The following is a 13,498-nucleotide window of genomic DNA, read 5'->3' as shown; positions in this document are numbered from 1 at the left end:
TTTTTGAGACGGAGTCTTTCTCTGTCACCCAGGCTGGAGTGCAGTGGCGCAATCTCGGCTCACTGCAAGCTCCGCCTCCCGGATTCACGCCATCCTCCTGCCTCAGCCTCTCCGAGTAGCTGGGACTACAGGCGCCCGCCACCACGCCCGGCTAATTTATTTTTAGTAGAGACGAGGTTTCGCCGTGTTAGCCAGGATGGTCTCGATCTTCTGACCTCGTGATCCACCTGCCTCGGCCTCCCAAAGTGCTGAGATTACAGGCGTGAGCCACTGCGCCCGGCTCTTTTTCGTGAAAAGTGCAGTGATATCCGTTCTGGTGATATTTCCTTTTCCTTTTTTGTGATTTTTTTTTTTTTTTTTTTTTTTTTTTTTTTTTAGACGGAGTCTTGCTCTGTCACCCAGGCTGGAGTGCAGTGGCCCGATCTCGGCTCACTGCAAGCTCCGCCTCCTGGGTTCACGCAATTCTCCTGCCTCAGCCTCCCGAGTAGCTGGGACTACAGGCACCCGCCACCACGCCCGGCTAATTTTTTTTTTTTTTTTTTGAGACGGAGTCTCGCTCTGTTCCCCAGGCTGGAGTGCAGTGGGTGTGATCTCGGCTCACTGCATCCTCCGCCTTCTGGGCTCAAGCGATTCACCTGCCTCAGGCTCCCGTGTAGCTGTGATTACAGGAGGGCGCCACCACGGCTAATTTTTGTATTTTTAGTAGAGACGAAGTTTCACCATGTTGGCTAGGCTGGTCCCGAACCCCTGACCTCAAGTGATCCGCCCGCCTTGGCCTCCCAAAGTGCTAGGATTACAGGCGTGAACCACTGCGCCCCGCCCTGTTTGTCTGTTTGTTTAAGGCAGCTTATGGCTCTGTCGTTCAGGCTGGAGTGCAGTGGCGCAATCATGACTCACTGCAGCCTTGAATTCCTGAATGCCGCCTTGAATTCCCGGACTCCAGCGACTCTCCCACCTCAACTTCCCGAGTAGCTGAGACCAAAGGCACATGCCACACGCCCGGCTAATTATTTTTTTAAATTTTCCTTTTTTTTTTTTTTTGAGATGGAGTCTCGCTCTGTCGCCCAGGCTGGAGTGCAGTGGAGCGATCTCAGCTCACTGCAAGCTCTGCCTCCCGGGTTCATGCCATTCTCCTGCCTCAGCCTCCCGAGTAGCTGGGACTACAGGCGCCCGCCACCGCCCGGCTAATTTTTTGTATTTTTTAGTAGAGATGGGGTTTCACCGTGTTAGCCAGGATGGTCTCGATCTCCTGACCTCATGATCCGCCCGCCTCGGCCTCCCAGAGTGCTGAGATTACAGGCGTGAGCCACTGCGCCCGGCCAAAATTTTCCTATTTTTTTGTAGAGACGGGAGTCTCCCTCTGTTGCCCAGGCTGGTCTCGAACTCCTGGCCTCAAACCGTCCTCCCGCCTCAGCCTCCCACAGTGCTGGTATTACAGGCGTGAGCCACTACACCCAACCGAAATTTTCATTTTATAAGGAGGGACTCCTCAGGCCTGGAGGAATTAGCTAGCCCAGAGACCCAGGCTGTCAACGGCGGGTGTGGGACTCATACCCCAGTCTGTGAGACTTGCAAGCGTGGGACAACATTGCTTCCATCTGTGCCCCTTGCTATAAGGAGCCCGCGTTAGGAACCCCTCGAGTTCAGGGTCTGAAACCACCCTGCAGCTGGCGGGGTGGGGTCTGAGCGCTTTTCAGTACTCCCACCGCCCCACCCAGGTCTGAGCCACCTTCATCTCCTGCCTGGGCTCATCACCCTGCTATGCTTTCTCATTCTGCTGTGCCCTCTTCAGCAGCCAGGGTGACTCTGTGAACCTTCAGATAAAGCCTGCACCCTGCCTGGGACTTTGCAAGGCTGCACTTTGTGCATAAATATACACTCCAGGCCAGGCGCGGTGCCTTACGCCTGTAATCCCAACACTTTGGGAGGCTAAGGCAGGTGAATCACGAGGTCAGGAGGAGATCGAGACCATCTTAGCCAATATGGTGAAACCCCGTCTCTACTAAAATAAAAAAGTTAGCCGGGTGTGGTGGCACGCACCTGTAGTCCCAGCTACTCGGGAGGCTGAGGCAGGGGAATCGCTTGAACCCGGGAGGCGGAGCTTGCAGTGAGCGGAGATCGCGCCCTGCACTCTAGCCTGGCAATAGGGCAAGACTCCGTCTCAAAAAAAAAAAAAAAAATTACACTCCAGCCCCTGGCAAAGGCCTTTCCCTAGTAGTCACACATCAAAAGTTTGTAAGGGCTCATTTATCTGTCTCCCTGGTTACTATCTGCCTCCATCACACACCCCACTGCCTACCACCTTTTCCCCCTCTGAAAAGACATCAGGGCCATTCTTGCTCTAGGGGTTCTACATTCTGTGTTTCCTCTGCCAGGAATAGTCCTCTTGCAGGTATTTCTGTTTTTTTTTTTTTTTTTTTTTTGAGACGGAGTCTCGCTCTGTCACCCAGGCTGGAGTGCAGTGGCGCAATCTTGGCTCACTGCAAGCTCCGCCTCCCGGGTTCACGCCATTCTCCTGCCTCAGCCTCTCCGAGTAGCTGGGACTACAGGCGCCCGCCACCACGCCCGGCTAATTTTTTGTATTTTTGGTAGAGACGGGGTTTCACCGTGGTCTCGATCTCCTGACCTCGTGATCCGCCCGCCTCAGCCTCCCAAAGTGCTGGGATTACAAGCGTGAGCCACCGCGCCCGGCCTGCAGGTATTTCTGTTACCGGATGGAAAGTCTTGGCTGTGAGTTGGTCAGGTGCTTGCGCGTTGAACCGAGAATTGCAACACAAGGCCGGGCGCGGTGACTCAGGCCTGTCATCCCAGCACTCTGGGGAGGCCAAGGCGGGTGGATCACCTGAGGTCAGGGGTTCAAGACCAGCCTGGCCAACATGGCGAAACCCTGTCTCTACTGAAAATACAAAAATTAGGCCAGGCACGGTGGCTCACACCTGTAATCCCAACACTTTGGGAGGCTGAGGCAGGAGGATCACCTGAAGTCAGGAGTTCAAGACCAGCCTGGCCAACATGGCGAAACCCTGTCTCTCCTAAAAATTAGCCAGATGTGATGGCACATGCCTGTAATCCCAGCTACTCGGGAGGCTGAGGCAGGAGAATTGCTTGAACCCAGGACATGGAGGTTGCATTGACCCAAGATCACACCACTGCACTCCAGCCTGGGCAACAAGAGCAAAACTCCATCTCAAAAATAATAAATAAATAAAAATTGCAACAAAAACCCCACAAAGCAACAACAACAACAACAAAACGAATCAACAAAAGACAAACAAATGGAGTAAAAAGCACAGATGGATTGACACGAAGCTCAAGAGATCACACAGCTCAAGAGACCCCTCAATTAGGGTCTTTATTAAGCGGAAAGAATGTGGTTAACACCCATGGCTGAAGCGGAAACTTCTGTCGTGTTATCACAGAAGTGCAGATGTGGCCCCTATGCTGCCTAATCTTGCCCAGAACTGGCTGCACCTGCTGATCTTTTGCTTATGCCTTACCCTTGTTAACCACTGATTACCCTCCTTCCTGATTCTCCTGCCTCATTTTCTTTTCTTTTCTTTTTCTTTTTTTTTTTTTTTTTTGAGATGGAGTCTTATTCTGTCGCCTAGGCTGGAGTGCAATGGCGCGATCTCAGTTCTGCAACCTCAGCCTCCTGAGTTCAAGCGATTCTCCTGCCTCAGCATTCTGAGTAGCTGGGATTATAGGCATATGCCACCATGCACAGCTAATTTTTGTATTTTTAGTAGAGACAGGGTTTTGCCATGTTGGCCGTGGCTGGTCTCGAACTCCTGACCTCAAGTGATCCGCCCACCTCAGCTTCCCAAAGTACTGGGATTACAGGCGTGAGCCACTGCACCCAGCCTCTCCTGCCTCTTTTTTTGTTTTTTTGTTGTTGTTGTTTTTTGTTTTTTTTTTGAGACGGCGTCTCGCTCTGTCGCTAGGGCTGGAGTGCAGGGCACGATCTCAGCTCACTGCAGCCTCCTGGGTTCAAGCAATTCTCCTGCCTCAGCCTCCCAAGTAGCTGGGACTACAGGTATGGGCCACCACGCCCGGCTAATTTTTGTATTTTTAGCAGAGATGGGTTTCACCATGTTGGCCAAGACGGTTTCCAGCTCTTGACCTCGTGATCCACCCGCCTCGGGCTCCCAAAGTGCTGGGATTACAGGCGCGAGCCACCGTGGCCAGCTTGATTGTTGTATTTTTAGTAGAGACAGGGTTTCGCCATGTTGCCCAGGCTGGTCTTGAACCCCAGACCTCAAGTGATCCGCCCACCTCAGCCTCCCAAGATGCTGGGATTACAGGTGTGAGCCATGGTGCCCCGCTCCTGCCTCATTTCTATCTCTGACTTCATTCAGGCCTCAGCTCAAGTGTCACTGCTTCAAAGAGGCCTTCCCTGACCACCTTAGCTACAACAGCAAAACTGTCAGTCTCTATTCCTTACGCTGCTTTAGTTTCCTTCATCACACATAATGAGCCCCTGACATTACATCATGTTTATTATCTCTTACCTCCTCCCTTAAAAGTGTAAGTTTCATGAGCAGAGGAGGCACCTTGTCCATCTTATTCACTCCTATGAATGTAATAGAGCATTCTAGGCATTCTTAATTTCTCAATGAATGAATAACTGATTATGTGTAGAGTAAGTGGGGGCCAGGTGCGGTGGCTGACGCCTGTAATTCCAGCACTTTTGGGAGGCTGAAGCAGGTGGATCACTTGAAGTTAGGAGTTCGAGAACAGCCTGGCCAACATGGTGAAACTCTGTCTCTACTGAAAATACAAAAATTAGCTGGGCGTGATAGCACGTGCCTGTAATCCCAGCTGCTCGGGAGGCTGGGGCAGGAGAATCACTTGAACCTAGGAGGCAGAGGTTGCAGTGAGCCGAGATCATGCCACTGCACTCCAGCCTGGGCGACAGAGCAAGACTTTGACTCAAACAAAAAAAAGAGTAAGTAGAAGGAATGAGAGGCAGGGGTGGGGCTGGAGTGGAATGCCAGGGCTTGGAAAGGAGAAGACGGAAATCAGAGAACAGTACCAGGAAATTAATGTTAACATTGCAACATCAGCCAGGCGGCAAGCTGGCTTGAGGCTGAGACCAGCCTGGGCAACATAGCGAGACCCTGTCTCTTAAAAGAAAAAAACATTGCAAGATCTGTACCAAAAGTTTCAGAATAAATGCAACTAATAATAAAAGTAAAATACAAGCTTGCAAGGTCTGTGAGTAAATATATTTTTAGACAAGAGTATTTCATTGGGCTGATGAAAATTCTGGGCAGTGACCGGGCGCGGTGGCTCATGCCTATAATCCCAGGACTTTGGGAGCCCGAGGTGGACAGATCACTCGAGGTCAGGAGTTCGAAACCAGCCTAACCAACATGGTGAAACCCTATCTCTACTAAAATACAAAAATTAGCCGGGCATGGTGGCACAGGCACCTGTAGTGCCAGCTACTCGGGGGGCTGAGGCAGGAGAATCGCTTGAGGCTGGGAGGTGGAGGTTGCAGTGAGCTGAGATTGTGCCACTGCACTCCAGCCTGGGCGACAGAGCAAGACTCTGTCTTAGAAAAAAAAAAAGCATTCTGTGACAGGCTATCTGGAAATCTGGAATCATAGTAAAGAGTATTATATATTATTATCATTATTATTTGTGTAATAAATTATCTGCTACACATCCATGCAGCACAGTATTATCACAACAGTTCTGGGGTATGCACATTCTAAAGAAAGGATTGGCTCTTGACCTGCTCCTAAAACATAATCTAAGCCCTTGGAATATTCTACTTGATAGAAGTGTATTTGTATATCTCGGGCCTTGGGCAACATCTAGTAGTTATGCTAACAGTGGGTTGGTGGTGGCAGCCTTGTGCCATGCTGTATTAGGTTAACCTCTGGGTGGGCGGTTGGGGACTGCATAGGTAAGGTGAGTCACGCGGATGCCCCATGCCTACATGACTGAGCCTGATAAAATCCCTTGGACACCTAGGCTCAGGGTAGCTTCCCAAGTTGGACATACTTTATACATGTTGTCACACATTGTTGCTGGGCAAATTAAGGATATATATATGACTCCACTGTGAAAGGCAGCTTATGCCTGGCATCTCCCGGATGCTGCCCTATGCACCTTTTCCTTTGCTGATTTGAATCCATATCCATTCATTATAATAAGCTACAACCATAAGTATGACAGCCTTTCTGAGTCTGAGTGCTTCTAGCAAATCACAGAATGTGGCCGGGCTCAGTAGCTCACGCCTGTGATCCCAGCACTTTGGGAGGCCGAGGCAGGCAGATCACTTGAAGTCAGGAGTTTGAGACCAGCCTGACCAACATGGTGATACTAAAAATATAAAAATTAGCCAGGCGTGGTGCCATGCACCTGTAATGCCAGCTACTTGGGAGGCTGAGGCAGGAAAATCCCTTGAACCCAGGGGGTAGAGGTTGCAGTGAGCCAAGATTGCAGTTGCACTCCAGCCTGGGTGACAGAGGGAGACTCCATCTCAAAAAAAAAAAAAAAAAATCACTCAACTTGAAGGTGGTTTGGGGGATCTCCAACACAACATTCTTTGAATCAGTAAAATGTACAATAAATGTATGTGTATAGGCCGGGCACAGTGGCTCACGCCTGTAATCCCAGCAATTTGGGAGGCCGAGGCAGGTAGGTCACGAGGTCAAAAGATCCAGACCATCCCGGCCAACATGGTAAAACCCCGTCTCTACTAAAAATACAAAAATTAACTGGGCGTGGTGGTGCGCACCCATAGTCCCAGCTACTCAGGAGGCTGAGGCAGGTGGATCGCTGACCCTGGGAGGCAGAGGTTGCAGTGAGCCGAGATCGCGCCCTGCACTCCAGCCTGGCGACAGAGTGAGACTCCAACTCAAAAAAAAAAAAAAAAAAGTATGTATGTATGTGCATATATTAGTTTTTTTGATGGGTTAGTTACTAAATACCACCATAGCACGCACTACTATATACTCTAAAAGCTTGGCTGTTGCTGGTGAGTTTGAAGCCTTTAGTTATAAAAGTGGGCTAGGCTGGGCATGGTGACTCACACTTGTAATCCCAGCATTTTGGGAGGCTGAGGCGGGAGGATCACTTGAGCCTGGGAGTTGGAGACCAGCCTAGGTAACATAGTGAGACCTCCATCTCTACAAAAAATTTAAGAATTGGCCAGGTGTCTTGGCATGGGCCTGTAGTCCTATGTACTCAGAAGGCTGTGGTGGGAGGACTGCTTGAGCCCAGGAGTTAAAGACTGCAGTGAGCTATGATGGCACCACTGCCCCCCAGCCTGGGCAACAGAGAGAGACCCTCTTTCCAAAAAAAAAAAAAAGGAAAGAAGGAAAAAAAGTGATAATCTGCTTCTGCTTCTGCTACGTGTAGACTTTGTTTGGATGTACTTCAAATTGACAAACCATAAAAAAGATGTTTTTTTTTTTTTTTTTTTTTTTTTTTTTTTTGCTGGACACCATTGATCAGAGATAAAGAGATGTTTTTGAGACAGGAAAATTTGAACATAGACTGTTAGATGATATTTAAGAATTACTAGCCGGGCGCGGTGGCTCATGCCTGTAATCCCAGCACTTTGGGAGGCTGAGGCGGGCAGATCACGAGGTCAGGAGATCGAGACAACTCTGGCTAACACAGTGAAACCCCATGTCTACTAAAAAAAAATAGAAAAAATTAGCCGGGCGTGCTGGGGGGGCGCCTGTAGTCCCAGCTACTCGGGAGGCTGAGGCAGGAGAATGGCGTGAACCCGGGAGGCAGAGCTTGCAGTGAGCCAAGATGCGCCACTGCACTCCAGCCTGGGCTACAGAGCGAGACTCCATCTCAAAAAAAAAAAAGAATTACTAACTTTTGTTGGTGTGATAAAAAGTCTTTATCAGTTAGGACTACATATTGTAGTATCTACGGATGAAATATGCCATCTAGGAGTTTCTTTAAAGTACTCAAGACTGGGCCAGGCGCGGTGGCTCACTCCTGTAATCCCCGTACTTTGGGAGGCTGAGGCAGGCGGATCATTTAAGGTCAGGAGTTCGAGACCAGCCTGGCCAACATGGGGAAACCCCATCTCTACTAAAAATACAAAAAACCTAGCCAGGCATGGTGTTGTGCACCTGTAATCCCAGCTACTTGGAAGGCTGAGGCACGAGAATCACTTGAACCCGGGAGGCGGAGGTTGCAGTGAGCCGAGATCTCACCACTGCCCTTCAGCCTGGGCGACAGAGCAAGACTCCGTCTGAAAAAAATAAATAAATAAACTATTTAAAACCTAAGGGTAGCCGGGCGCGGTGGCTCACGCTTGTAATCCCAGCACTTTGGGAGGCTGAGGCAGGCGGATCACGAGGTCAGGAGATCGAGACCACGGTGAAACCCCGTCTCTACTAAAAATACAAAAAAATTAGCCGGGCGTGGTGGCGGGCGCCTGTAGTCCCAGCTACTCAGAGAGGCTGAGGCAGGAGAATGGCATGAACCCGGGAGGCGGAGCTTGCAGTGAGCCGAGATTGCGCCACTGCACTCCAGCCTGGGCGACAGAGCGAGACTCCGTCTCAAAAAAAAAAAAAAAACCTAAGGGTGAGGTAAAACAAGTTCTCTAATTTTATGTATGCATGAAAACAAAGTTTATTTTCAAATGATGCTTGTTCAACTTTGCCTAATCTCTCCGTAATTACATACACACAAACATATCATGATACGTATGTGTGGCATGCAAATACATAACCAAAACTCTGAGCCACCATTAATTCAGAAGTTAGTAGGTTGTGCCTATGGTCATATATATATATATATATATTTTTTTTTTTTTTTTTTGCGGGGGGCGGGGGGACGGAGTCTCACTCTGTTGCTGAGGCTCGAATGCAGTGGTGGATCTCGGCTCACTGCAACCTCTGCCTCCCGGGTTCAAGTGATTCTCCTGCCTCAGCCTCCCGAGTAGCTGGGACTACAGGTGCATACCACCACGCGAGGCTAATTTTTTGTATTTTTAGTAGAGACAGGGTTTCACTGCATTGCCAGGATGGTCTGAATCTCCTGACCTCACGATCCGCCTGCCTCGGCCTCCCAAAGTGCTGGGATTACAGGCGTGAGCCACCGCTCCTGGCCTCGCCTTTTTTTTTTTTTCTTTTTTTTAGACAGGGTCTTACTTTGTCATCCACATTGGAACACAGTGGCCCTATCTCAGCTCACTGTAGGCTCTACCTCCCAAGGTTCAAGTGATCCTCCTGCTTCAGTCTCCTAAGTAGCTGGGACTACAGGTGCACAGCACAACACCTGGCTAATTTTTGTACTTTTTGTAGAGATGGGTTTTGCCATGTTGCCCAGGCTCGTCAAATTCCTGAGCTCAAGCGATCCACCCACCTCATCCTCCCAAAGTGCTAGGATTACAGGCATGAGCTACCATGCCTGTCAAATCTTTTTTTTTTTTTTTTTTTTTTGAGACAGAGTCTCACTCTGTCACCCAGGCTGGAGTGCAATGGTGCGATCACAGCTCACTGCAACTTCTGCCTTCCAGGTTCAAACGATTCTCCAACCTCAGCCTCCCAGGTAGCTGGGATTACTGGCACGCACCACCACACCCAGCTAATTTTTTTGTGTGTGTGTATTTTTAGTAGAGATTGGGTTTCACCATGTTGGACAGGCTGGTCTCAAACTCCTGATCTCTGGTGATCCGCCCGCTTTGGCCTCCCAAAGTGCTGGGATTACAGGCATGAGCCACCATGCCCCACCTCATGCCTGCCAAATTCTTAAAAGTAATAGTTCTTTTAAAAACAGGATTTGTATAGCTTAGCAATAAGATAATGTTTCTACATAAACTTTTGTTAGTATAAGTAAAGGTATTGTGAACTTAATGTTACAAACAATAACAAAACCTTACAAAACGATTTAATTTCTAAAGAGATCTCTTTTGGGGAACTGGTAGTATACAAATTTTATTTTTGAGACAGTGTTTCATTCTGTCCCACAGGCTGGAGTACAGTGGTGTGATCTTGGCACACTACAACCTCCACCTCCCAGGCTCAAGCAATCCTCCCACCTCAGCCACCTGAGTAGCTCAGACTATAGGCACGTGCCATCACATCTGGCTAATTTTTTTGCATTTTTAGTGGAGACTGGGTTTTGTCATGTTGCCCAGGCTAGTCTTGAACTCCTGGCCTCAAGCCTCCCAAAGTGCTAGGATTACAGCATGAGCCACAATTTTTTGCTGCTTTTTTTTCTTTCTTTTTTTTTTTCAGACGGAGTCTCCCTCTGTAGCCCAGGCTGGAGTGCAGTGGTGCAATCTCCACTTACTGCAACCTCCGTCTCCTGAGTTCAAGCGATTCTCGTGCCTCAGCCTCCTGAGTAGCTGTTATTACAGACGCATGCCACCGTGCCTGGCTAATTTTTGTATTTTTAGTAGAGACGGGGTTTCACCATGTCCAGTTTCAGGCTGGTCTGGAACTCCTGGCCTCAAGTGATCCACCCACTTCAGCCTCTCAAAGTGTAGGGATTAAAGGTGTGACCAAAGGCCGGGCGCGGTGGCTCACGCTTGTAATCCCAGCACTTTGGGAGGCCGAGGCGGGCGGATCACAAGGTTAGGAGATCGAGACCACGGTGAAACCCCGTCTCTACTAAAAAAAAATACAAAAAAATTAGCCGGGCGTGGTGGCGGGCGCCTGTAGTCCCAGCTACTCGGAGAGGCTGAGGCAGGAGAATGGCGTGATCCCGGGAGGCGGAGCTTGTAGTGAGCCGAGATCGCGCCACTGCACTCCAGCCTGGGTGACAGAGCGAGACTCCGTCTCCAAAAAAAAAAAATAAATAAAAATAAAAATAAAAAATAAAAAATAAAGGTGTGACCAACTGCGCCCAGCCCACAAATTTTCTTAAGAAGTAAAATTTCGGCTGGGCCTGGTGGCTCACGCCTGTAATCCCAGCACTTTGGGAGGCCGAGGCAGGCGGATCGTGAGGTCAGGAGATTCAGACCATCCTGGCAATGCAGTGAAACCCTGTCTCTACCAAAAATACAAAAAATTAGCCTCACGTGGTGGTATGCACCTGTAGTCCCAGCTACTCGGGAGGCTGAGGCAGGAGAATCACTTGAACCCGGGAGGCGGAGGTTCCAGTGAGCCAAGATCCCACCACTGCACTCCAGCCTGGGCCACAGAATGAGACTCCATCTAAAAAAAAAAAAAAAAAGAAAAAAAGAAATCTTTAAGAAACTCTTTATTTCCCAGATGAACTATCCAGATCAAAGCACAGCTCTTACAAAAGTGACTCATAATGACTTTTTTGAAATGATGGAAATATTTCAGATACATAGAAGATACCTGACACCTAAGGGCCTACTGTGTAGATTTAACACAGAATAACATCCTGCCATATTTATCCCATCATGAATTTTGGGGAAAAATAAAATACCCTTAATATTCTTTGCTCATTCTTTCAGTCAGTTTCAGAATTTGCAAATTACAGAGTATTCTTCATAGGCTTTCTTGGCAGTTTTTTTTTTTTGGAGACTGAGTCTTGACTCCAGCCCAGGCTGGGGTGCAGTGGCATGATCTCGGCTCACTGCAACCTCTGCCTCCTGAGTTCCAGGGATTCTCCTGCCTCAGCCTCCCAAGTAGCTGGGATTACAGGTGTGCACCACCACTCCTGGCTAATTTTTGTATTTTGAGTAGAGATGAGGTTTCACCATGTTGGCCAGGCTGGTCTTGAACTCCTGACCCCAGGTGATCCACCCACCTCGGCCTCCCAAAATGTTGGGATTACAGGCGTCAGCCACCACACCAGGTGACTCTCACTTTTTAAGTGCCCAAGGTGAAACTAGGACAGAGTATTTTATTTTAGTATTGTAAAAAAAGTACCCTTGTCATCGCTTAAAAGGATATGTACTATGTTATGCTGCAAATGGCTTTTAAAGTGCAGGGACAAAAGGAATTGTTTCAAAACTAGAGAAACACCCACAGCACCTCCAGCAGATTCCAGGCTACAGATTCCAGTTAACCCGGATAGTTGTGAGGATGGCTGGGTGGTACTGGGCAGAGCTCCCGTTTTTGGAAATTCCACATCTGGCCACTAGAGGACGGAGGCACACACACAAAAAACCCCACGCAGATCCAATCAAGCAAGCCTCAGATGGGTGGCTGCTTTTGGAAGGTACCTAGGAATCAATTTCTTTCTTTCTTTTTTTTTTTTTTTGAGACAGAGTCTTGCTCTGTCGCCCAGACTGGAGTGCAGTGGTGCTATCTCGGTTCACTGCAAGCTGCGCCTCCCAGGTTCATGCCATTCTCCTGCCTCAGCCTCCCTAGCATCTGGGACTACAGGTGCCCACCACCACACCTGGCTAATTTTTTTGTATTTTTAGTAGAGACGGGGTTTCACCGTGTTAGCCAGGTTGGTCTCAATCTCCTGACCTCCTGATCCACCCGCCTCGGCCTCCCAAAGTGCTGGGATTACAGGCGTGAGCCACCGTGCCTGGCTTTTTTTTTTTTGAGATGGAGTCTCACTCTGTTGCCCAGGCTGGGGTGCAGTGGCACGATCCGGCAGCTCCAACCTCTGCCTCCCAGGTTCAAGCAATTCTTGGGCCTCAGGCTCCCAAGTAGCTGAAATTACAGGTGTGTGCCACCACACCCGGCTTATTTTTTTATTTTTAGTAGAAGTGGGGGTTTTACCATGTTGGCCAGAATGGTCTCAAACTCCTGACCTCAAGAGACCCGCCCGCCTCAGCCTCCCAAAGTGCTGGGATTACAGGCGTGAGCCGCTGCGAGTAACAAGGGTGGTGAACCTTCTGGCAAAACTGGCCCACATCAAACGAGTCAGAGGGACTCCTGCCAGAACCAGTTTCCAACCAGCTTTTGAAGCAGCTGTCACAAAGTAAGCAGGAAGTCAGGAGGGGCAAGTATGATTACTGTATGTGTACCAAGCTCCAGCCATGAGCTTTGCCAACAGTGGCTCATTTAAACTGCACAGAAATCCCTTGCAGTTTACCTATGTAACTGGAGACGAGGCTCACGTGAAGTCCAGGGCCAGGGAGTACAAGTCAGGGAACCAAGCCTCAACACATGCCTGGGCCCAAAGCATGTGCTTTTCTTACTTAGGGTTCCCATAAATCACTATGATCTCCATTAAAACCACTTCTCCACCTGCTCTCCTCTTAGCCAGAGCGTGAGAAAGCAGGGAAGCCTCTTCAGACAAAGTTTCTTTGTGATTGAACTGGACAGGGGGATAGATTGGTCTCTGTTAAGGAGCCAAAGGACAGAAGCCTTTCTTTTATAATTTTTAAATTTTCATTGTTACTAGTTTTTTAAATGAGATGTGGTCTTGCTATGTTGCCCAGGCCAGTCTGAAACTCCTGGCCTTAAGTGATCCTCCTGCCTTAGCCTCCCAAAGTGCTGTGATTATAGGCATGAGCCACCAGGCCTGGCTGGAAAGCAGCTTTTCCTATCATATCAGTTACTGGGCAAATCTCTGAACTTTGCTTTATTTCTCATGATGCTTACATTGAAAAACACACAAATAAACACCTCAATAAAAA

This window comes from Hylobates moloch, unplaced genomic scaffold (genome assembly GCF_009828535.3).
Source record: "Hylobates moloch isolate HMO894 unplaced genomic scaffold, HMol_V3 SCAFFOLD_1, whole genome shotgun sequence".
In the NCBI taxonomy this organism is placed as follows: domain Eukaryota; kingdom Metazoa; phylum Chordata; class Mammalia; order Primates; family Hylobatidae; genus Hylobates; species Hylobates moloch.
The sequence above is the reverse complement of the archived record's forward strand: the minus strand, read 5'-3'. Positions refer to the sequence as shown.